The 24,814-nt window shown below is 46.4% G+C and overlaps 1 long non-coding RNA gene across 1 annotated transcript in view; it reads left to right on the top strand.

Moving 5' to 3' along the window:
• Positions 1-13,248, top strand: part of LOC135108500 (uncharacterized) — a 101,732-nt gene extending 88,484 nt beyond the window's left edge. Inside the window, exons 3-4 of the long non-coding RNA XR_010272310.1 lie at positions 5,380-5,532; positions 9,488-13,248. This is a non-coding gene — a long non-coding RNA (uncharacterized LOC135108500). The remainder of the gene's footprint in view (positions 1-5,379; positions 5,533-9,487) is intronic.
• Positions 13,249-24,814: the final 11,566 nt, after the last annotated feature.

The raw sequence follows: 24,814 nt of genomic DNA, 5'->3' as shown, positions 1-24,814 counted from the left end.
AACTATTTTCTGGATTCTCACGTACGTTCGCTTCACCATTAAGCTTTAGCGGAATGAATAACGGCCGCACCATTAATAACGAGAGCCAGTCGGGAGGAAACACAGGCATCCTTGACGGCGACAACGACCCCGTTGAGCAACCGGTTAACCTGACAGCAGAGGCGTGGCTGTGCTCCGTTGAGGCAATTGTTCCCTGCTCTCTGATTACTGAGTCAGCCTCAGGGAAGAGAGCGAAGCCTGTATGTGGGAGGAAGGAGAGAGAAAGAGAGGCAGAGGTCAGGGGTCGAGGAAGGGATTTCGCAGACAATACGGCCTCGTGTGACTAGGACTCGTCTTGTGGCGTAGAGTCTACCAGGTGTTGTCTTCCTGGATGAGAGAGAGAGAGAGAGAGAGAGAGAGAGAGAGAGAGAGAGAGAGAGAGAGAGAGAGAGAGAGAGAGAGAGAGAGAGAGAGAGTACTTCAAGTGAGATATAAAAGCCTACTCCCAGAATTTAACAAAAACCTCTCCAGGAATTAGCCGAAGTCACTGATGAAGACTCCCACCACCACCAGACTCCCGCAGTCTCCCACCCTCGCTATAACACTTGAGATGAAATCCGCCGAAAGCTCCGGGTCCTGTTGGCGCGCACAACAAGGCGGCACACAAGCCTTCCTGGGGCGGCGGACCTCGCCCTTCGGAAGGTAAACAGTGAGCTGAGGGAGCCTTTGTGCGCCTGTCAATAGGGTGGCGGGACGGTGTTGACTAGTGCTTTGCTTCTCACCTGAGCACTGGAGGTATTCTGACTTAATGAGGCGGCGAGTGTGGGGAGGGTGTGAAGGTGACGGCCGGATGGGAACAGACTGTAGCGGTGCGGGGAGGTGGAAGGAAATGAGCGGGGCGGATGTAGGAAGTGTAAGTGTGTACAATAATGGTCAAGATTGAAGTAGCGTTCTGCACTCACTTCCACTGTGACTGTTTCCTTTAATCTCCTCTGATTTCCTGACTGTCTCCCTACAAACTTGACAGCTGACAGATTCTAAGCAAAGGAGAGGACGTAAGGTTGAGGGAAAACCTGAACCATAATGGAAGTGCGTCCAATATGCTACTCGTCTTATCACCACGACTGTACGAGTGAAGGGGAAGGCGAAGTAAAGTTGTACTCTCATGCTGGCAATCCGGGTTACACTCTGGTTGTGTATACCGGCCATGCTTGATATACTTGTACACCTGACAGGTAAAAGACAGGTGGATTAATCCTTGTTATTGATTACTTATCACGACTCAAGTTTACAAGCAGGCAATTTATCCCAGTGAAAGCCCAACAAGTGAGGAACAGACCCAGGTACTCCAGTGAAAGGGAAAACGTACTAGATTATAGGTTGATTATATGTTAGAGGAAGAGCGAGGAAGTCAGGCAGTCATTTAAAGAAGGAAGCCCAATTACCATGATAAAAGAGATGAGGAGGAGGGAGGCTGCTAGATGAATAGGACAGCCCTGGCATTCTTATGACATGCAAAACCTGTGTGAGTTCATTAAGACGCTCCTCTCTCGACTCGGGACGTCTAATGAGGAGTGACTTAAATCGAGATGACAGGCCACCACCACCACCACCACCACCACGACCGCCTGACCCTGACCTAACGGCGCTGATCACTCTCAGTCGGAAGAGGGAACTGGAGAGAGGAAGGGAGAGAGAGAGAGAGAGAGAGAGAGAGAGAGAGAGAGAGAGAGAGAGAGAGAGAGAGAGAGAGAGAGAGAGAGAAGGAAGAAAGAGAGAGGGAGGCAACGGCTGGTCGATTGCGAGGCATGTTGTGCGTGCTCTCTCCACTCCCTGTCGCCCTCGAACAATGGCCGGGGGTGTGGGCGGTGCGTGGGCGGCGGAGGGAGGGGCATGGATGTCACTGGAGGGTCAGGAGAGTCGCCGCTTGTCACTCAGCCGCGGAGAAAGGAAGGAGAGTTTGATTAGTGATGTCACCACCTCTGGAAATGTCCCTGAGAAAGGAGAGTGGAAAGGTTATGCACACACACACACACACACACACACACACACACACACACACACACACACACACACACACACACACACACACCTGCTCGCTCATGCACTCTCATTTTTTTCTTACACGTCATTCCTTCTCGTACATTAGGCTCTTCTTTCTTCCATTTTCTTTTACCTCGCTCTCACGCACACCTGAATCATCTCACCAGCTCCCCCACTCCCTCCTCGCCCCCCAACACGTGACCATGACCTTCACACATCTACCAGAAAGAAACTAACACCTTCCTTACCTTCTTTACTTTCTTTTCCACAACCTTTCCTAACACAAGCCCTTACAGTCACTCCTTCGCCTCCCGCACCACGTTCCTCCACCCTCCCTTACGTACGCGGCCCGCACACACTCCCGCCCGTCCGACCGCAGCATATAAAACCGGGCTTACGGCATCGCTCGCCCGCTTCAATTGGGCCTCGACGTTATTGTATGATCGGTGGCGATGCATTTTTTCTCGTTAGTGAAGTCGTCCGTTGGGTGGGCGGGTATATTGTTGTACCTTTGCTCCCATTACTACCTGTCACAAGCAGGCAATAAAGGTAAGATGAATAGTGATGGTGGTGGTAGTAGTAGTGGTGGTGGTGGTGGTGGTGGTGGTCCTGGTGTTTAGAAAGTAAGGGTTAAGTGAAGAGTAGTAGCAGTAGTAGTAGCAGTAGATGTGATACTGATAGTGATTATTGGAATTATTATCTTGGCATAGTGCTGATAGCAATTATGGTAATAGTTACTTGAAATGAAAAGAAAATTCAGTTTGCCAAATTGAAACGTGTACTGTTTTAAACTTATCATACTAAAGTATTACTCGTAACATTATATATAACTAATGCTAATAAGAACGTGATGTGCAGGAGGCATGAAGGAATGAAAAGTGAACAGGAGAGAGTGGGGGGGGGCGGAGGAAGAGAATGCAAGTGACGTAGTAGATAAGAGGGAAGGAAAGGATTAGCAGGAGGAGCGGTGAATAGAACGGTGGGAGGAAAGACGAGACCAGGATGTAAAGGATGTAGAAAGGGAGAGTGAAAGATAAGAAAGAAGAGAGAAGTGTGTTTAATGATACGAGTACAGAGAGAGAGAGAGAGAGAGAGAGAGAGAGAGAGAGAGAGAGAGAGAGAGAGAGAGAGAGAGAGAGAGAGAGAGAGAGAGAGAGAGAGAGAGAGAGAGAGAGAGAGAGAGAGAGAGAGAGAGAGAGAGAGAGAGAGAGAGAGAGGAAAACATTAATACACTTGAAGCAGAGGAGAGAGAGAGAGAGAGAGAGAGAGAGAGAGAGAGAGAGAGAGAGAGAGAGAGAGAGAGAGAGAGAGAGAGAGAGAGAGAGAGGAAAACATTAATACACTTGAAGCAGAGAAACTGAACGATATTACAACCTCAAATAGCAAAAATAAATCAGCGACGGACTGAAATTTATGAGAATGAGAGAAATTTATGAGAGAGATATTAAACAGAAGGAATAGACTAGAAGCAAAGAAGTTAAACGATATCAGATCCTCAAATAGCAAAAGTAAATCAGCAAACGGACTAAAATTTATGAGATTGAAAGTAATTTATGAGAGAGGGAGAGAGAGAGAGAGAGAGAGAGAAGGAGAGAGAGAAAGAGGGAGAGAAACAGTAGGAATAAACTGGAAGCAAAGAAGTTAACTGGAATCAGACCCTCAAATAGCAAAAATAAATCAGCAAACGGACTGAAATTTATAAGAATAGAGTACCGGAGAGATAGCAAACCGTGCAAATAGGAACACACCACGCACAAGACGGATGAATGGAGGAGAAGAGGAGCGCACTATCTGTGAGGACGTTGATGAAGTGGAAAGCAGGTGTTCGCTGACGGGAATAAATTATCGAACACCTGTAGGAAGTATACCTGCGGCAGCTTGCTAACGCCCGTGTCTTAATTAACATCGGTGGCAGTGACCCCGGCAGAGAATGATAAGCCGCTGTTAATATAATGAGCCCCGCGGTTCGTGTGATACTTGAATGAAAGCTTATGTCAGTAATTCTATAGCTATAAAATGCATGTGTGCCTTAAGTGCTCTGAAATGTTAGCCTCTTTGATTGGGTTGTTGATGAGAGAAGAGGGAGCCTTTTGATCTATTTGAAGAACTAGAAGATTTTAGTGAGTAGAAATTTATGTCGTAAGCAATGAGGAATTTAAAACACTCGATCGCTTCCTTTACCGTCAGTGTCAACGCGCCTCCAACGCTAAATTGGGCACCATTATTTAAATTTTTTTTTTTTTTTTTTTGAGAAGTGTCAAACAAGAGGGCTTTTTCTCAATTTTTATTTCTCCTTCAGACGTACAACAGTGAAAAAATGCATCTCTTCAAATTCTACTAAAAATTTCCACCAAACTATCAGGAAAAGCAACACAAAAAAAAAAAAAAAAATAAATAAATAAATAAAATAAAACTTGGTACCCCTGAAAACATGCTGATTTCTTCTCACGCTTCCCATCTCCTGCACTCGTCACCCTCTTCACCCACTGATACACTTAGCAGTCACCTTCCCTGCAACGCTTCTCGGCTCTCCAGTAACTCTTCCTGAGCCCGCCATTAACCATCATATATCACCGAGTTGCCTTGTAAGCCTTATCTGCCCCTTGCCCGTGGAAGTGTTGCGATGGGAGCAGAGCGAGAGGTAATTCTGAGTGACTGTGGCGGTAGAGATAATACTGCTCAGGTTGGGTAGAGTGGATGGGGTTTGAGGTATGTTGGTGGTGGTGGTGGGGACTAGGGATGTGGGTGGTGTAGAGTGGTGATTGTTATTGTGGTTATGGTTAGTTTTGTTTGTGTTGGGGATGAGAGGTACTGTTGTTGCTAGAGGTGGTGATGTAGTTGTGGTAGTTTTGATGGTGTGGATGGTGGTGATGGTTAGAGTTTGTGGTGATACTGTAGTGTTGGCAGTAATGATGACGATGGCAGTGTTGGTGGTAGTAATAGTGCTATTGCTGGTACTGGTGTTGGTAGTAATGATAATGGCGGTGGTGGTAAAGGTAGTGATGTCGGCGATAGTGGTGATAGTAATGGGTTGGCGGTGGTGGCGGTGGTGAAGGTGCCGCCTCGTGGTCGGTGATCGCCTCATGTCTGGCCCTTATCTGCGCGCCGCTCATTAGAGCCAACACCTGAAAGGGCTCACAGACGGCTTCACCCAGCCATTACGAAGGCATGCTGCAGCGACGGGCAGGAAGGGCGCGGCGCGGCGCGGAGAGGTGAAGGACGCGGGTGCTAGGGGAGGACGGCGCCCCAGGCTAGAGTAAAACAGAAAACCAAATATTTTTGTCTTGTTCCTCGGCGTCGTGCGGTCAGCGGGAGTTGCTTTCGTCGTGTAATTGCTGTCTTCTTTTTCAATTCCAGAGCAAGAAGCGGAATCCCTGCCTGATTTGGGGGAATTGTCGGCAGAGGGCAGCGTGAGGGCGGAGCCAATCGTCGCCGTGTCCCAAGATCCAGGGAACCAATCACTGGACAGGAAAGATGGCGGCAGTCACGCTGAGGCTTCCTTCGAATCAGGTAAGGTTGTTGTTGTTATTGTTATTGGTATTCTTTTATTCCTATGTGTGTTTTCCTCCTTTTTTGTGAGTGGATGTGTGAGCAGGATTGGGTGTGAGCGTGGTACAGTCATGGTCAGTAGTTCAGTAACATACCACAATCAGTTCACTGTATTTTACTGTTTTTACATGATATCAAGTCCTCTGATCTAAGAATCTATTAGTTGTCGGGTGTTGTGGAGAGATTTGATTAGATTCTCTAGAGGATGTAAGACAGAAAACATAAAAACACAGTGTAAGTGACTGTACAAGGTTACTTAACTTTTGACTTCGTCTGTACAAACGGCTGATGTGTAATAAGATTGGGGTGAGGCAGCAGCATTCCTTCCCACACCCTGGGAACTCCGCGGCTGGAGGACTGATGAAGGTGAGTGCTGCGAGTACAGGGCAGAGTTCCTGCTCGTTCCAGGACGAGTACTAGAGTGTGGGTGGCCAGGCGGAGAGTGTGGGTGGGCGTGATTGGTTATAGAAGGAGTAATTACCCAGTTCTATTCCGGACCATACTTCTCAGTGTGACTTGTAATCACCTTGTAGCCCCGCGGCCCTCCCCTCCTCCATCACCTGTCCCGCCACAAGCCCGCCGTGACGGTACAGAAAACCCGGCGGTACGATTGTTACTGCGCATGTGTAGAGTTTGGTGTTGATAAAGAAACTAGGGACGTTTTGTATTGAGTCCTGTAGCGTCTACTAGATAGTTAGAGGATGATTAAATAACGTTATATATACATTAGAAATACTCTGACTACTGAGTAAGTTATTAATTTGCCTGATACTTAAATCATAAATAATTTTTGTGACGGCAATGACCTCGTATACACTTACTGTGTATGTCATAAGATTAGGAAATTAGTACTACCAGGAAAGAGACTTCTACTTTAACACTGATTAATTAACAAATTTCTAATTATAAAATGCACTGTTGATGGATCTAAAAAAGTAAAATGCTCCTTAATGACCCTAAAACTATCTAGTAAATATGATTTTAAATAGACGTACCGTGTGGTCTGGCATTCATCTCGTCCTGAAATTCAATCATCAATTAATTTTCTGGGAAATAAATCAGCTCGTAGTTTGCTGACGAAGAATTGTTGCTGTCTTTGTTGTTAACATTAGCAAGCAGGAGGAAATGAGGGAGAAAGCGAACCAACAAGGCAGAATGAGGGAGAGAGTGAGAGTGAGAGTGAGTGGTCAGAAGGGTAAATGAATAGCCCCTCCTTCAATCCCCCCGTGCCTCGCTCCTCGCTGGCTGCTTCTCATGAGATCAGATGACGTACGCAGACCGTAACTCCTCGCCAGGAAGAGTCATCGGCGCCGCGGCCAAGACGGAAATTATGATGATTAATGAGGGGATATTCTAGACACCAGCACGACAGCTTCCGGCACCTCACTCACACACACACACACACACACACACACACACACACACAGGATTAGTGATTTATAAAAGTTAATGCGCCGCAATATCGTGGTCATATGGCGCCGCTACAAAATATTATAAACAACTAAAACTTGCGGAAGAGTAAAACAAAATGCAAACACACACACAAGAAAATTAACTTTTCCGCCCAGAGTTCTTTTCCTCATTTGTGGGTGTATCACGCCATTTAATTTTTTCCTTCTTCAGGAGTGACTTGCTCAAGAATTTATTTTACTTTTCGATCATGAGAAGCCAACAAACGTCACTCACAATTAACCTTTGGACATACACAGGTTCGGAATACTAAAAACAACACTTATTTTTGTTGATATAAACTCACATGCCACTAAATTAAAACCTTCCAAAAGTCTAAAACATTCCAGACTTAAGGTATACAACGAACAAAAGCCTCCATCAAAACGAAACTCATTTCTGTGATCCATTTGTCACGGCGGATTGAAGCAGCAACACTGGGCAGAGTAAGACGGCCGCTCGTGTATTGTATCATCAGTAGTAACCAACTTTACGAGCACCAACAGACGCCAGCAGAGATCGAGGCATGCACCAGCAAACACAGGCCAGTATTCAAAAACATTTAACTCTCTCGCCACGACTGTTCAAAAGGCCAGGGAGATGATTAGCTAGAGTTCTCATTAGTGCCTGTTACTAATGTAGATATCTTATTAATAATATGTCCCTGGACCCTAAAAACATCCTTAAAAACCTTTGTCACTTCAATTAGAGCCTATAGAAAGTAGTTCAGGTGCCGCAAAAGTGTTTCAGAACGTGTAACAACCTCCAGCACCACCACAACCTCTCACCCAGCACAGTCTCGGTGGTAGGCAGCGGTGTGTTGCTGGTGCGTTAGTGTGTTGGTGCACATGGCTGTACACGCGGCTTCTTCTTCAAGTCCTAATGGCTGAAATGAACCATGATCCGCATCGGTTCCATTCGCTGCCTCGCTTAGAGGGTTCACACGAGACCGAGACCTCAGTGAGTGTTTGGTTCTCTCCCTCTTCTCTCGTTCCCACATCTTCTACTTATACTCCTTTCTCGCCTCTTGCACTTCTCTTTCTAACCTCTTATGCTCTCTTCTCTTCTGCTCTTTCTTCTTTTTTCTTATCTAGTTTTCTCTCTTCTCTTGTCTTGTCTTTTTCTTCACTTTTTTTTCTCGTTTCCTCCTTTTTCCCTCTCCCTTCTCTCCTCTCCTCTCCTCTCCTCTCCTATCTCTCCTCTCCTCTCTCTCTCTCTCTCTCTCTCTCTCTCTCTCTCTCTCTCTCTCTCTCTCTCTCTCTCTCTCTCTGCTTCTATTGGTTATCATCACATCATCTTGGGGAAGCGTGACTGTCTTTGCCCTTGAGTTTACGTTACACTTTGTTCAGTAATCTATTCCGATCCACGGTGGGACGTGCGGCGGTTCCAACAGTGACGCCTCACTTCTCGAATCTGTCCTGCGCGTCCAGCTATTTTTTTGTTTACTGACTCAAATGACAAACGTTTTTAGTGAAATACTCTTGGGAACAGAAAAAATAAAGTAAATCGCGTTTCTTCTTCAAATCACTGTTCATAAATGTAAGTACTTCCTGTGGTATTATTTTTTTTTAAGTTTTCGATTGTCTATCCTACGCTTTCTGCAATTTTTTGTGTACTAGTTCGAATGTCGAACTTATTTTAGTGATATCTTCATGGAGAAAAAAAAAAAGAGGTTGGCGTGTCTTCGTCAAATATCTGTCCGTAAACATAAGTGCTTCTTGTATTATTATTTTTTTATTTGTTTTCGAATGACGTAAACGAAAAAAAATTAGTGTTTTTTCAACTCTCGATAGATAAGAATGAATAAATAAATAAATAAATAAAATAAAAGAAAGAAACGAACACAGTTATTTCAGTCTCCATTGCGTCAGTCCCATTCTTTATTTCTAGCACAAGATTATCTCCAGATCCATATTTATGTGTCCAGGGCAGGGTCAGGAGGAGTGGCAGGGCATGTGTCCTGGAGCGGCGCACACAGAGGTCCAGGGGTGTTCAGGGATGAGTGAGGAGCTGCGATGGAACGAAGGGAGAGAAGGAATGCGAGTTGACCAGCCCTTCTTAGATGACCCCCCGATGATCTTGTGATGGGCCGCGTCTTTATGCTGGCACTAGAATTCAGAGAGAGAGAGAGAGAGAGAGAGAGAGAGAGAGAGGAGAGAGAGAGAGAGAGAGAGAGAGAGAGAGAGAGAGAGAGAGAGAGACACAGATTGTTGCTATGAAATGTGAAAATAACGACTGAAACACACACACACACACACACACACACACACACACACACACACACACACACACACACACACACACACACACACACACACACACACACACACACACACACACAGAGAGAGAGAGAGAGAGAGAGAGAGAGAGAGAGAGAGAGAGAGAGAGAGAGAGAGAGAGAGAGAGAGAGAGAGAGAGAGAGAGAGAGAGAAACACACACATGCTCAATACACTATTACTATTCAAGAAATATGCAGGAAACCACGACACACGAACTAAGAATACTCCCACCAAAGTGCGCAGTTCGTCCCAGGGTTGAGGAGCGCAGCCTCGCCCTGTGGGGGAAATAGTACTACCTGGATGGAGGCAAAATGCGAGTCTAATTTCCATACCTGTACGACCTGCCGGCACACCTGAGTCTGGGCGGCGGCTGGACTCACCTGCCCTGCCCTGCCCTGCCCTGTTCTCCTCTGCTCTCCTGTGCCCGCCCGCCCGCCTGCCTGCCTGTCTGGCTTACCGCGAGAAATAGACCCGGTCGTCGTGGTGGACATTTACGTGTTGTCTCGGAATGTTCTGTCGCGCTGGGAGAGTGTTGTGGGTGCTCAGGTGGTGCCCGATTAATTTTACCTTAGGAAGTTTTCGTGCGGTGTCATTCTTACGTTAAGGTGATATATCTGTTACTTGATTGAAACATGGTAATCAGGACTGTTTTACGCAAATTTAGTATCTTCTTAGAGAATTTTTGGCCTGTAATTAACTTTTCTTATGTGTTACTAAGCGAGAACTGTGTAAAACTCGGTATTTTTTTTACGTTTTCTGGTCCATAATTAACATATCTCAGGTGTTGCTAGGACATGGATCACTGTAACGTTGTCATTTTCTTGTTTGTTCATTAGAGGAGAGACGCTTCATAGTGCTAATCTGTAGACACTTTTGTCGCATGTTGTTGCACTGCCAGCCACAGAAGTCACTTACATCACCACAGCGCTGATGCGATCTACCTTCGTAAACAAAATCATAGGCATTTGTGTGTTTGCATGCGGCGTGTGGGAAGCAGGATGAGGTCACTGCCTGCACTCGTGTGTAAGGGAGCACCACGTCACTGAGGGAGTTGCATCATCCCACTCCCTCTCTTGCTTTCTCTAGGTAGCCGTGGTGGTGGTGATGTTAGTGCGTCCTCCTCGACACTGCCAGAGTCAGTGTGGAGGCTGTATACACGCACTTCCTTCCTCCTCCGTTATGTCTTGTATACACTTTATGGCTTGTCTGGGTGTTACTTATAGCTCGTCCAGGGGCGGTGTGTCTGGGTTAACACTGTCTCGTATTTTAACCACGTGTTGGGCTGTCTCCCCCGCCCTTTATCCACCACTTACCCGCTGCGGGAGGGCTTACGAACTCGACTCAGAAACGCCCACAACAAAAACAGCTTCCACACCCACACAACAATACCCACGCCCACAATAACAGCACCTAGTCCTCCCCACCCGCCCCACCTCCTCCTCCTCCTCCTCCCCCTCCCAGAATGCAACCCAAGCCGGGTAGGTAAATCATGCCAAGAAGGGCGGCCCCGTTTATCTCCTTAGATGCATATTTTTTCGGGGATCATCCACCATGGAATGTTGTGTAGAGGCGAGAATACGTGGTAGGGGAGGGAAGGAAGGCGGCGCAGCATGGTTGTGTTGTGGAAAGCAGCTCTAGTGTTGCTAGTGAAAGAAGTAGGTTGGAATTGTAATGATGAAAGTAGTAGTAATAATACTAGTGGTGATAATGAAGAATGGTCGTAATTGTTATTAATGTTTCACCTTGCTACAAAAGTGGAAATCATGGATAAACTACCTAGTCGTAATAGCAAATGGACGCTAACGTAGCCTGACTTCAGTGTCGGTTAGTGACATCAAACCAGAGATACAGAAGAAGAACTCAAATAGTCATAAACCAAGACAGAGAGACAAGGTCAGAAACATAAAGCAAGACAGAAGAAGGTCAGAAAGTTAAATAACATGGAGAGAAACAGGCGAAAAGCCAAAAATTAATAATTATGTGTACTGTGTAACAGTTATTGTTATATATTCTTAAATGGGAGTCAGCATATTGTTCTAAAAAGAAATGCTCCTATATACTGTTCTCGTATTCAGTATTAGTGTGAGATTAATTAAAAGTTTAAATTGAGAGTTGAGTTGGGAGAGAAGAAATTAAAAGGGATGCAGGGAGTGGGGCGAGGGAGATAGGAGGAAAAGGGAGAGGTGGCAGTGCATTCACATACTTAGTGCCACGATCCACTTTATCCAGAACAAGTGATTGTATTTTTACTACAACACTGTATACTGCCAAGACCACTAAGGCGTATATGAGGACCTGTAGGAATGGAAATATGAAGGAAAGTAAATGTAAGGTGGCAACATTGTATTGTATTACTCCGCCAGCAAGCCAGCAGAAAACGTGACTTCACATTTGGCGCCAAGACAGAGTTGTTAGCTTGGCGACGGACCTGAGGTGAAGGACATTGTTGTTTGATTAGAAGATAATACCTGTGTGCAGTGTGTTGTGTGCATGCAAATTTGTAGAGCCGGTGAACTGGAGCACAAGAGAAAGCGCACAAATGGAAAATATGGCAGAGTTCGTGTGTTGGTAAGGGTGTAGTAACATCTTGGTGACAAAGGATGATTTACTGGAGTGGTGTTGCAGCTTGACGAAAACAGGAACATAGAGACGAAAGGCAGATTATTGTTGCAGTCGAACGCATTCCAGACATTTATCAAGAAGACGAGAAGTGTTGAGGAAGACCTCATATTCCATATTGCTGCGAACAACTATGAAAGGTTAGCTTTGTTAAGAAGTGACGGTAGACTTGCAGGGAATATGCCAGTAACACACCTCAACACAAGTTATCTATCATTTTTTTTTTCACTTAGGTACCCACAAAGTCTTCATGTACTAGTGGCGGAGTGTTGTGTTTAATAATTAATCACTCAGTATCTTCCTGCATTGACTTAACCCTTCCTACTTCTCGTTTGCGGCCTCTGTTATTCTTTCCTTTACACTCTCCACCACACTCACCCCTTGCTCTACCGCCTCTCTCTTGTCCCATCCACCGTACTTACATGTCCTAATCCCCCTCCAAGACGCCAATCTTATTTCAAATTCTTTCGAACTCCCACCATAGCGAATATGAATACATTACATATCAGTATAACATTTTCTACTCTGAATAAGATGTTCCTTCACTCGTGAGAATGTGACACCAATTTATGATGCACCCTGTACAAGAGAGGTCATTCATTGTCCCTGTGGCTGCCAATAACGATGATAGTTGAGAGGGTGAGCAACCGAGTCTGAAGGGGATGAAAGAGACGGATGGGGTACTGGAAACTGTGACGATGGGTAGGAGGTGCGGTAGGAGATGTGATGGTGGAGGGAGGTGCGTGAGGTTAAGGAAAATAGGGCTATATAGGTGAAGGTGGGTGTGGTGATAGTCATGATGAGAGAATTGCATACTGATAGTCGAGTAGATGGAGATGGGAGTGGTGGGAGAAGGTGTGGTGGCATTGAGTGGACTTGAGCATCGACAGTGGGCGAGGTTGAAGAGGGTGTGGTGGTCTGGGTGAGATGCAGGGATGGAGAATGATAACATACTGAGGTACCGAGGAAGGCATTGGGGAAGAGACTGAAGGGGGGGGTTAAGTATTGTATTGCGCAAGTATTGTATGAAGAGGTGAAGGGGGGTATGGTATTGGGAAAAGAGATGGGCACCGTGCTAAAGGTTTGAGGTGTTATGGAAGAGTATGTGGTAGGAAGAATGAAGGAGGGATTGTTGTAGGAGGTGGGGCGTGTAGCGTGGTGATGTCAGTGGGTGGAGTGAGGCGTGGTGGTGGCAGTGGATGGAGTGAGGCGTGGTGGTGGCAGTGGATGAGGTGTGGGGCGTGGTGGTGGCAGTGGGTGGAGTGAGGCGTGGTGGTGGCAGTGGGTGGAGTGAGGCGTGGTGGTGGCAGTGGGTGAGGTGTGGGGCGTGATGGTGGCAGTGAGTGGGGTGTGGGGGCGTGATGGTGGCAGTAGGGGGTGTGGGGCGTGGTGATGGCAGTAGGGGGTGTGGGGCGTGGTGGTGGCAGTGGGTGGGGTGTGGGGCGTGGTGGTGGCAGGGGGTGAGGGGTGGCCTGCAGGCGGAGGAGTTGGATTTGGCGAAGGGATGAAGGAGGAGACCTTGGCGGTGGCCTTTGATGTGAAAGCAAAGGAATTTATTTTCATGCGTACATTATTGCATTTATGTCTGTCAGTCAGTGTGTCTGGATGGCTGCGCGTGTACGTAAGCATACATCAATACATATACATTCATGCCCAAGGGAAAATTAGATGAGAATGTTGATGCATATTGTTGTGGTGTGAATGGCAATTATGAGGACAAAGAGAGCAAAGAAGGGTGGGCAGAGAAGGAAGGAAGGTTTCTTCATAGCAACATAAGTAAATCTCGGATCACAACCTCATTAAACGAATATGGTGATTCTTGCGCCACAGGTTTCAGGATCATGCAACAGTTTTGACCTGCTTAGCCCAGGAATGCACATATTATGGATGACGTGCACGGCGGGAAATGCGAGGTGTGTGTGTGTGTGTGTGTGTGTGTGTGTGTGTGTGTGTGTGTGTGTGTGTGTGTTTGTGTGTGTGTGTGTGTGTGTGTGTGTGTGTGTGTGTGTGTGTGTGTGTGTGTGTGTGACCTTAAGCATAAATATCAGTATCAGAAAGGCATATTATGACTACACACTAAAACTTCTTTACTATTTAATTTTTCCCTTCTTGCAAATCCTTTCCATAACATCACATCACATCTTTCCCATTTCTTCCTTCCTTCCTTCCTGCCTTCTTTTCTTCCTATGCACACCATTCACGCACCTTCCCCTGCCTTCCTGCCACCCCACACCATATTCATTCCACTCTGCACAATAACTCCCTTGTTTTTCTCAACGTCCCTCCATCTCCTCCCTTGATACCGCACCTCAACCACCACCTACCTTCCTCTCCAACTGTGCACAACGCCTCTTCTTTTTCCTCCCAGCCATTCCTCTCCAGTGCAGACCTTAAACCACCACCCTCCGCAATAATTCAAGAGGTGAGCGATGGAGAAGCGATGGAGGTGTGACAATGAAAGATGAAGGGAGAGTACAAGAGGTGGAGAAATCAGAGTGGGATAAAGAATTAATCTCAACTGGAGTGAGTGAGTGAGTGAGTGACTGAGACCTTTTGGTGTGTCGGAGAGGGAGGAGGTTGGGTAGGGTACTGTGGGGGATGGTAGGGAGGGAAAGCAGGTACAGACCAAGGAATGTTTCTCGCTCTCATTTGTGTAAAGGTATTGCCAACAAGTCTCTTCCTGGTGAGCAGTTCCTTATGCGGACGCCACAAATTGTCCGTCCGTCCAGGAAAGGAGTAATATTCGTTGAGCTAAAAGTTATGCATATCCCTGTTCTCTTCGTGGTGCTTTTTTATTCCTCTTCCCCTCTTATTTTCCTTCCTCTTTCTTTTCCCTTATTTCCTTTTTCGATTGTCTTCACTATGTAACTGAATTTTTTCCCTCTGTTCATTCATTCATTCATCCACTCATTCACTTTATGATACGTTCGGTCACCTATCCAACCTGCCAACCTATCAATTTTCCCGGTCGTTATTCAAGCACGGCGTCCATCCCCATGCTGTGTGTGTGTGTGTGTGTGTGTGTGTGTGTGTGTGTGTGTGTATTCAGGCAGTTTTTTTTTTTTTATTCCTTGTTAGATATTTTGTTGCATTCCTCCTCCTCTTCCTCCTTCTCCTCCTCCTCCTCCTCCTCCTCCTCCTCCTCCTCTACGCGGCAGTAACCATTGTAATTGCCCGTCTTAAACACTCAAGTCACTCATTCACTCACTCTCTCTCCCACTCCTCCTGCTCCTTCGTCTCGCTACCGGATGCAGCGGTAGATTTACGATGCTCTCAGTCCGTGGTTGTGGCCTTGTGCTCGCCCATGAGGCCCACGTGTATACATAAATGCATGCAACAATACCCCACTGGGAAGCACGCGGGATATGGAAATCAGCTAACCTCACCGGCACTTAAAACAACACAGGCACGCATTCCACGATTTACGCGCGCACAAACATACTACATACATACACAGACGTACAGACATACAGACACGCATGTACCACATCCGCGTGCCGGGTCGAGGATGGTCAAGTTGAACCACTTGTCCGAACCGAGTGTCGTGTTCCCGAGTCAGCTGGTCTGGTGCCGCGCTGACTCCTCCTCCTCCTCCGTCGTTCCTGACTGTGTGTGTGTGTGTGTGTGTGTGTGTGTGTCTCTCTCTCTCTCTCTCTCTCTCTCTCTCTCTCTGTTTAGTCTTTATCCGTGTTCGTGTTTTTGATCATGCTCATTCCTTCATTTCGGTTTCCCTACCTCTTAATCCTTTTCAGAGCCTTGAGTCTTGTCGTCTTTCTTGGTGCTGGTGTTTTCCTTTTTTGTGATGTTTTTTTTTTTTTCTAGTTCTGTTTTTGTCTTTTTCTAAAGTTATTTCGTTCTCCTTTTTATCTTTATCTTTTAGAGATGTTCAGGGTAATTTTTCTTCATGTCGTGTTCTCTTTCGGTTTGCCTGGAAGGTAATGAAGGTAGCCGTGGTAGAGGTTTGTTAGTGCTTTTCTGCGGTCCTATACTTCGCTCTTTATTCCCGTGACCGTTTTCTGGGTTTGCTCAGTGTCATTTTTCTCCATGCTGGTGTTCAGTTCTAGGTTGTCTTGGAGATCATGAAGGTAGCTGTGGCAGGAATATGTTTGTGCTTTTCATTTTTTTTTTTTTTTAATCTTATATTTCGTTTTCCTTCCTGCAAACCTGTTCGTGGGGTTTGTTCAGTGTCTCTTTTCTCCATGTTGGTGTTCCGAGTTGCCTGGGAGGTAATGATGCTGAATGTGGTAGGAATTCATTCGTGCTTTTTATTCTCCTCGATCGTGTATTTCGTTTTCTTTGCTGCCAAGTTTTGTTCATTGTCATTTTTCTCCGTGTTAGAGTTCCGTGTTGCGTTGCCATCGAGCAAGTGAAGGTAATGGTAGGAGGTGCGTGGTAGTGATAAGGAGGAGTCAAATGGTTCATGGCAGTGGACCCGTAACATGGGACGCCCCTCAGACCTGACAGACCAAAGTAGGAGAACCAGAGAGACATGCAATAAGGCTCCGGTGGCTGCCGCGGCCAGTCTTTTCCACCAGCAAGAAGCCGGACACGGTTGATTTCGCATTTTTACTATCGAATTATTGCGCATTGACGTGCAAGGAGCGTTCTATTTCCAGCCTTCAGTAGCCACCTTGTTGTGGGAGTTATCTTGGGTCTGGTCCTCACAACCGCTCGCCTTCACCCGCAATCCTCAGGCCACCGCCCTCATCCATCACCACCACCTCTACGTTTCTCAATGCGCTTGGAGGAGACACATTCAGCCACTTATCCCGGCGTGAACAAGGTGCCCTGTGGTGCCGCGATAAGGACAGACGGCCGTTTATAGTCCCTCCTCCTACTGTGAGTGCCGCTGTAGTGCCCGCACCCGCCAGGCACTGATGCAACATTTCCCTCCCTCCCTCCCTCCCCTCCGTCACCTCAGGCACCCCACCAGTGTGCTGTGACCCTCGCGCTTATTGGGCTGCGTGCCTCTGCTTCTCTCCGTCGCTCGTTATATTAAGGGCAACTAAATATTAATCTTAGAAGTTTACATTATTCTTGACAACTCGAAAATATACGAGGAGGATTTTTAACGTAACATAAAACCTAATTGGGGAGGCGAAGGACGCGGTAATTAAGCGGGTGTGTTGGCAGCAGTTCCCACACTAAGCTACATATCGGTCCGCGTGGTGGATGAAGAAAACAAACTTACGAGACACAAATAGCTCCATTATCAGCGGCGAGGCCTAATCAGGATAGAGCTGCCGGCAGAACCCAGGGGATTACTAGTGATGTGTGGGGCACTTTCCACGGCGTCAGACAGGACTAAGAAGGTCATGAATCCTGTTGTCAGTACGCCACACACTGTCGCCACATTAAATTTTATCCAACACCTACACTCTCCTGACTCTCCTCTCACTCCACCAGTTAAAGGTCACCATTCAGCGTATCCCAGCCACCTGTACTGCCTCCACCACCATCACCACCTGTGTGTTTATTCCTGCATGCCACCAGTAACACATTATGTCTATCTTGCTATGACCGCAGCATGTTAAGCCTTGCCACCCAGGAAGAGGCGATTAGAGAGAGAGAGAGAGAGAGAGAGAGAGAGAGAGAGAGAGAGAGAGAGAGAGAGGATAAAAAAGCTAGCGTACTCAACCACCTCTCTGGCTCAATAATCAGTCGTTAATTCCGCCTTGATCGTGGGCTAATAGGGGTCATTACACGCTGGACAAGACTCATTAGAAGCGTGACGAAGGGAACTCATTAGATGAATTATGGCTCATCCCGGCGGCTCATCGTTGCTCGGCCCTGTGGCTCCACCGCGGGGGGCCTGGGGCGGTGGGGCGGTGAGAAAGCAGAGGAAGGGAGAAGGAAGGTGCTAGGAGAGGAAGGCGATACGAAAGAGACAAAGGAATGGACTTGAAAGAACAGGGAATGTGTGTTTTAGATGCTGAAAAATGAGACTCAAGGTACTTTTGGATAGATATGAATTTTGAATAGACGTAAGGGAAAGTAAAGGATGCTAAGCTGTTGAGAGAGAATAAAGGGAATATGAGAAAAGGAATGTGCGTTTTAGATGCTGACCGCAAGACGTAAGGTACTTTTGGATAGACATAAGGAAAAGTAAGGGATGCAAAAGTACTAAGAGTAGAAGTGACACGAGAAAGATGAAAAGATAGACTCTTAGGAGCAGAAACCAGTGACTAGTCGTGAGAGATGAATGCTAAGAACATGGCGTAATGTACTTTTTGCATTCATATAAGGCAAAGGTAAGAATGGTGCGCTGCTGACAAAAAAATAAAATTCTCCTCTCTAAGAAATTAAGAAGAGACAAAGAGGTGGAACTTCAGGGGACAGGGAACAGTGATTTGTGAGTATAGGATGCTTGGAACAAGACTTAAGGGTACTTTAAGAGAGCCCTGAGGGGAAAGAAGGGATGCTAAATCAAGGCACGGTAATAACGACAGGGCATACAGACGGTAGATGAGTTGGGAAGTGTTAGGATGGTAGGATTGCCTGGGAAACAATAGGACGATGAGACGGGGAGGTAAAAATAAAGAATAAAAAGGATGAGGAAATGAAATGGTGCTAAATCAAGGCATTTAATAATAACGATAGGATAGGTGGATGAGTTAGGATATATAAGGGATGTTATGATGATAGGATCGTCTTAGAGACAATAACATGGTGACACGGTGGGGCAAAAGTAAAGAAGGGAAAGGAAAAAGGAAAAGTATGCTAAATCAAGGGATAATAAGTATAACAATAGGATAGATGGATGAGTTACGATATGTTAAGATTATATAATTACTTAAGAAATAAAAGTGAGACAGGGAGGTAAAGGTAAAGAAAGAAAAGGAAAGAATGCTAGACAAACGTAGATATGAAGGGTGGAGGCGCTAAGGAACTGGTAATGAGAAACTACGAAGAGGGTGAGGAAGTGAAAGGAGTAAGAGAAAGAAATTGCCATTAAACCGAGACCTAATAGCGCCAAGATTCAGCTATAGAGGACAGGTGTGCCAGGGAACTGTTAGGTTACTTAGAAACTGCGAGGATGGTGATGCTTGAAGGTTGAGCGTTGAGGGACGGGGGGGAAGGGAATGGTTCTAAGGTCAAGAGAGGGCTATGGGAGTCTTGGAGGAGGAACGAAGAGGAAACTGGATGAGGTCATTACGGGTTCTTCTGGCGAGGCGTGGGAGGAGAAGAGAGACAGAGAGGAAACTAATATGCGGCACAAGAGTTTGGGATGCAAGCACGTATTCTTAAGTGCTTTGTTCTCTCATCAGGAGTAATTTGGAAGGCCACAGATGATGATAAGTCGGGTTCTCAAGTGTGTTTTTCTTGCCGATGGTGCAGAATCCTTCCTAATCTATCACTCCAATCATGAAAATACGTAGCCTTGAGAATTCCAATAACTTCCACTACAGCGTGTTGAAATTAGCCGAGATAAGACGACGGAACGTTTAGGAATATGAGACCAAGAATCCTGATATTCGAACGACGTTGAATAGATAGATTGTTGAATACGTAGCTGTTTGTGTATTATGCAAAAATATTATTACAGTCTCTCTCTCTCTCTCTCTCTCTCTCTCTCTCTCTCTCTCTCTCTCTCTCTCTCTCTCTCTCTCTCTCTCTCTCTCTCTCTCTCTCTCTCTCTCTCTCTCTCTCTCACCCCAGAGGCATGCCCGAGGTGTCCGTTCCCAAGGTCGGCGAGGCTGCACCCGCCGTCCTCCCTCGGTCCACTTACAGCTTCGCGCCCCTTTAAAGATCCTTCCAATTAGCTAGATTCTGGGGACCTGTTTTGGAGTCTCCAACGTACTCGGCAACACTCGGGGCTGGTCTCCACTTGATTAATTATCCCGCGTGGTGTCCCCTGAGGTCGCCGTGAGGGGGCCCCGCAGGAAGGTTGACTGGGAGGGGTCATTGCTGCTTCTCTCGTTGGTTCGTTGCTTCTATTCCCGACGACCGTTGCTCTTTTCTTTTTTTCTCTCTCTCCTCTTGTTTTTGCAGCGTGTTGTGGAGGATGTGCTTCTTGTGGATTTTGCCTCAGCCGGTCCAAGATGTGTAGCCAGTTTCCTGTTCTCTCTCTCTCTCTCTCTCTCTCTCTCTCTCTCTCTCTCTCTCTCTCTCTCTCTCTCTCTCTCTCTCTCTCTCTCTCTCTCTCTCTTCAACAAGTTAAGAATATATATTTTTTTCAATTTCTGAGGCTTTAGTGCATGATTTAATGTTGGCCGGCTCTTGGTGTGTTGAGTCGTGAATGTACTGATGAAGTCGTGCATATTGCATCGCACACTTATTTATTTTTTTCTGAGATTTATTATATTTTCTTGAAATTGCTTATCCCGCCAATTAATTGAGTCAGTTATTACTCATAATGAATAGCTGTTTTTTTTTTTTTTTACCTATAATGTGTGTAAGACTGGATTCCTTTTTCATTAGGAAATTTTCACGGCCTCCTCGACGTAGTCTTTGTGTAACCAGATACCATGTTCCTTTTTTATGTAAAGTTTGATGAACAGCATCATGCACAAGTAGTCAGAGTTTGAAATATTTAGAGAATCCTGCTTACGTATCCCTTTTTTGTTATTAATCTCGTTAAACAAACGAATGTTTTACCCACACAACAACAGGGTCCAGTTGCCGGTGTCTTGTTGAAGCATCTCTCCAGGAGACTTACAAGAATGTGCAGCGCTATCTTAGCATCGTGACGCCCCAACCAAGCCGTCTGGAGCTGTTTTAATATCCAGCGGCATCACGCAGTACTATTGTAGCATCGAGTCTCTCCCGGGGTGGAAAATGTTAAGCATGCCAGTGGTGGTCGGGGCCGCTGAAAACACGGGCGTCCAGTTGTCTCTAGGAATACTGATCACCGGAGCTCGAAACTCGACCCGGGGCGCCTCCCGCCGTAACGTTATCAGCAGAGGGCCAGTAGGTGCGGCTGGCCATGTAGGGTACGCTACATTGACCCCAAGTGACGTCCAACTATAAAAAACACTACTTACCTATACCTTCTCTAAAAACAGCAGCCTGGTGTCAGATGTACAGGCATGAATACTCCTTAAATCTCCTTGACCATACATGATAAAAGCCTGCGCCGTTATGTTAGCATTTGGAAGGCCAGCAAACCATAGCTAATGGACTTCCACTCTTCCTTTGACCGTACTCCTGTTAATGAAGGCTCAGGTGTCTTGTTACCTGTGATGGAGTGGCCGCTGCTCGCACATCTCCCTGTGGTTTCCCTTGTAGTTTGACTGAAGCAGTAACGGTGTTTTCATATTTGCTCCTCGTCTGAGTCCGAGTCCTCCCCGTCAGCTTAAGTCGCGGAGCAAGCAAGGGCGGCGCAGACAGGTGTGGCGAGTGGAGTGATGGAAATGGCAGGTGCATCTCAGGTAGAAATCGGCGTAGTGAAAGGAATAAGCCCTGTCATAAAAGTAGTTGTATGATAAAGAGAAGATAGAACCACGTGTATTGAAGGCGGTCGGAGGTGTAAGATTTGCATAAGAGGATTAGAGGGGAATTTCAATACAGTGAGTGGCGAGGAGTCAGACCGTAGTGGCGAGGGAGGAGGGCTTGGCAAGTGAAGGGTAAAAGCAGGTGTGTGTGTGTGTGTGTGTGTGTGTGTGTGTGTGTGTGTGTGTGTGTGTGTGTGTGTGTGTGTGTGTGTGTGTGTGTGTATGTGTGTGTGTGTGACTGCTGCAGTGAACAGAACTTTTTTTTTTTTATGAAGTATGTGTGTATTCATTTTTTTTTTTTTTTGCCGGTAAGTGTGGATCTGAGGAGCTGGTGCTGTGAATATGGCGTTCTTTGTGTGTGTGTGTGTGTGTGTGTGTGTGTGTGTGTGTGTGTGTGTGTGTGTGTGTGCGTGTGTTTGTTTGTGTTTGTGCTTTCTTGTGCTTGCTTGCTGGTGGTATGCATTTCCGTGTATTTTTGTGTGTATGTGTACGCATGCATGTGTTTGTTGGGTTAACCGAGCACCAAGGCCGGCTGAAGGACCACCTACCCAGAGCTGTTTACCGAGAGGGGGTGTTGGGGATACTGGCCAGTGTGTGAGTGTGTGTGTGTTGGGGGAAGAGGACGGTGAGGGGAGGAGAGGATGATGTTACGGGCCGCCCCCTCCGTCACCTTCCCACACAAAGGGTCACTCACCTCTTGCCGGACACAGGAAAGCCCGGCACGTTTTGATCACCTACTCACTCACTCCGTACCTTTAAAAACTCACCTCATCTTAGTCAGGCAGGTGCGAGTCACGCGGATCACTCACTCACTCACTCGCCCTGCTGTGTCCTTCACCCATGACTTCCTTCACTCACCTCACCTCATCCTCACTTACTCCCTTCCACTTTCTTCAGGATTTCAAACTCAGTGAGGGAAAGAAAAACACAAGTCTTTCCTTTCAAAATACTTCTAGTCTTGAGTTCAGCCACCGATGCTTTCCCGCCTTTCTTGTAAGAGAGAGAGAGAGTGAGAGAGAGAGAGAGAGAGAGAGAGAGAGAGAGAGAGAGAGAGAGAGAGAGAGAGAGAGAGAGAGAGAGAGAGAGAGAGAGAGAGAGAGAGAGTCCTTCCAGTCGACCTTGCCAAACGACCGCCAGAGGAAGCCCAACGTTGGTTTTCTTCGCGTCAGTTTCTTTTTCCACGTCGATAAAATCAACACTTGGCAAAGAAAACATGACCAGGGGGGGAAGGATCGCCTTGTGTGTGTGTGTGTGTGTGTGTGTGTGTGTGTGTGTGTGTGTGTGTGTGTGTGTGTGTGTGTACGTGTGCGCGCGTGTGCGTGCGCGCGGGCGAAGGAATGACCGTTTATAAGTTGTGGGTGTGGGTGACGGGACAACGGTTTGGTAGAAGAGGAGGATTAGGAGATGAGAGAAGGAGGAGGAGGAGGAGGAGGAGGAGGAAGAGGAGGTGGTGGTGGTGGTGGAAGAGAGAAGACGACAAAGGGTCCTTGTGCTCCAGAACCTGCTTGCCTGACCTCCTCCTCCTCCTCTTCCTCCTCCTCCTCCTCCTCCTCCTCCTCCTCCTCCTCCTCCTCCTCCTCCTCCTCCTCCTCCTCTTCCTCCTCCTCCCTTTCCTTCCCCCTTTATGCACTACCTTCTTTCCTCCCATCGCATTACTCTCTCTCTCTCTCTCTCTCTCTCTCTCTCTCTCTCTCTCTCTCTCTCTCTCTCTCTCTCTCTCTCTCTCTCTCTCTCTCTCTCTCTCTCTCTCTCTGAAGTTCCGGTTTTGTGCCGCTTCAGTACAGTAGAGATGAGTAGGCTGAAGGGGAGAGAGAGAGAGAGAGAGAGAGAGAGAGAGAGAGAGAGAGAGAGAGAGAGAGAGAGAGAGAGAGAGAGAGAGAGTAATGGTTGTATGTTTGCGACGAAAACAGATCCCCCTGAACACTAATCAGCGGAACACGGTGGGTGCGCGCCGTAGGATGTGATAGGCAGGTGAGAAATGCAGTGGAACAGCGAGGGTGAGAAGGGAGAGGGACACAGGGAGACAGGTTCAGGAGCTCCAATAAACGGAAGAAAGTAACGTCTCTGATCAATCAAGAAGTGACTGTAAATAAAAAAAAGTTAGTGCGACGTGGTACTGGATAAAAGTGTGTGTGTGTGTGTGTGTGTGTGTGTGAGTGTGTTGTTATACGTACAGAGATACCAGTTTTTGTTATAGTGATATTTGATCTGGGGTATATATATTTTTTTCTTTATGGTAAACACACACACACACACACACACACACACACACACACACACACACACACACACACACACACACACACACACACACACACACACACACACACACACACACTGCACCATTTTTTTTCCTTGCTCTCTCTTTTTTTCCCTCCAAGCTTTGATCCGTGCGCCTCCCTCCCAGCATTACATATATTACACACAATACGAGTATACAGCCAAATATTTTCTCCCGCGATATAACAGAACTTACTCTTATATCTTGACTCCCTTTGTATTTCCTGATGCATCACTTCACAACGGCACTTTTTGTCTCGCTCCCTTGTGGTGCGATCATGGTTTTGTTTCTAGAGGTAATCTTATGCACGAGGAGTAAAAGATCGTACCTTTTTCATTTTTAATTCTCTTCAAGTACGTATTCGTGTCCAGCAAGCTTCTAATGTTTCTTGAAATGTAAAAGGGTCAAGAATGAAAAAGAATATGAAGCAATACATAGAAATACATAGGAATACATAAGGTAGGGTTTTCGTGTCAAGCAACCCTGAAATGCTTCTTGAGATGTAGAAAGGTCAGGAAGGAGGAAGAAAAGGAGTCTATAGAAATACAAAGGGAAGATTGCATTACAAATACCAGCTCCCTCTGCAGTGTACAGTGACGAGGGTACGTGCAGAACAAATGCTCCCGCTAGGTTACATACCGTAAAAGAACATTTAAGAATTTAAGAACAGAGGAACATGAGATAACAGAAAACTTGTTGACTTAAAATGAGCTTACCTGCTGCGGCACTGTTTTGTTTTCTTTTTTCTTTTTTTTTTTTGGGGGGGGGGGCTTTTGTCTATAGGTCTTAGCTACTCGTAGGAAAAAAAAATAGAGGATTAGGAGAGGGAACAGGAGATGAGAGAGGACATGGAGGAATATAAGATGAAAAAGAAAAGAAAAGGAGAGAAGGAAAGGAGGAAGAACAGAGAGGATACGAAAGGAGGAGGAGAAAGAGGAATGAAAAAATTGTGTGTTTATTCGTCCTGGGTTTTCTTTACCTTTGGTAACAGTTTATTGGGTGATGACGACGCTGCTCCAAGGCGACGTTCTCCGCCACCACGCCGATGCATCACGCGCCCAGACAATCTGATAATGAGCAGGCTGTGCTCTTAGAGGCTCCTGGGTGTGCAGGAACGTGCGCCGCAACTCGATCTGATGTGTCTTTTTATTTGCATGTATTATTTTTTTCAGAGCACCTT

This window comes from Scylla paramamosain, chromosome 17, assembly GCF_035594125.1.
Source record: "Scylla paramamosain isolate STU-SP2022 chromosome 17, ASM3559412v1, whole genome shotgun sequence".
Lineage (NCBI taxonomy): Eukaryota > Metazoa > Arthropoda > Malacostraca > Decapoda > Portunidae > Scylla > Scylla paramamosain.
The sequence above is the reverse complement of the archived record's forward strand: the minus strand, read 5'-3'. Positions and strand labels throughout refer to the sequence as shown.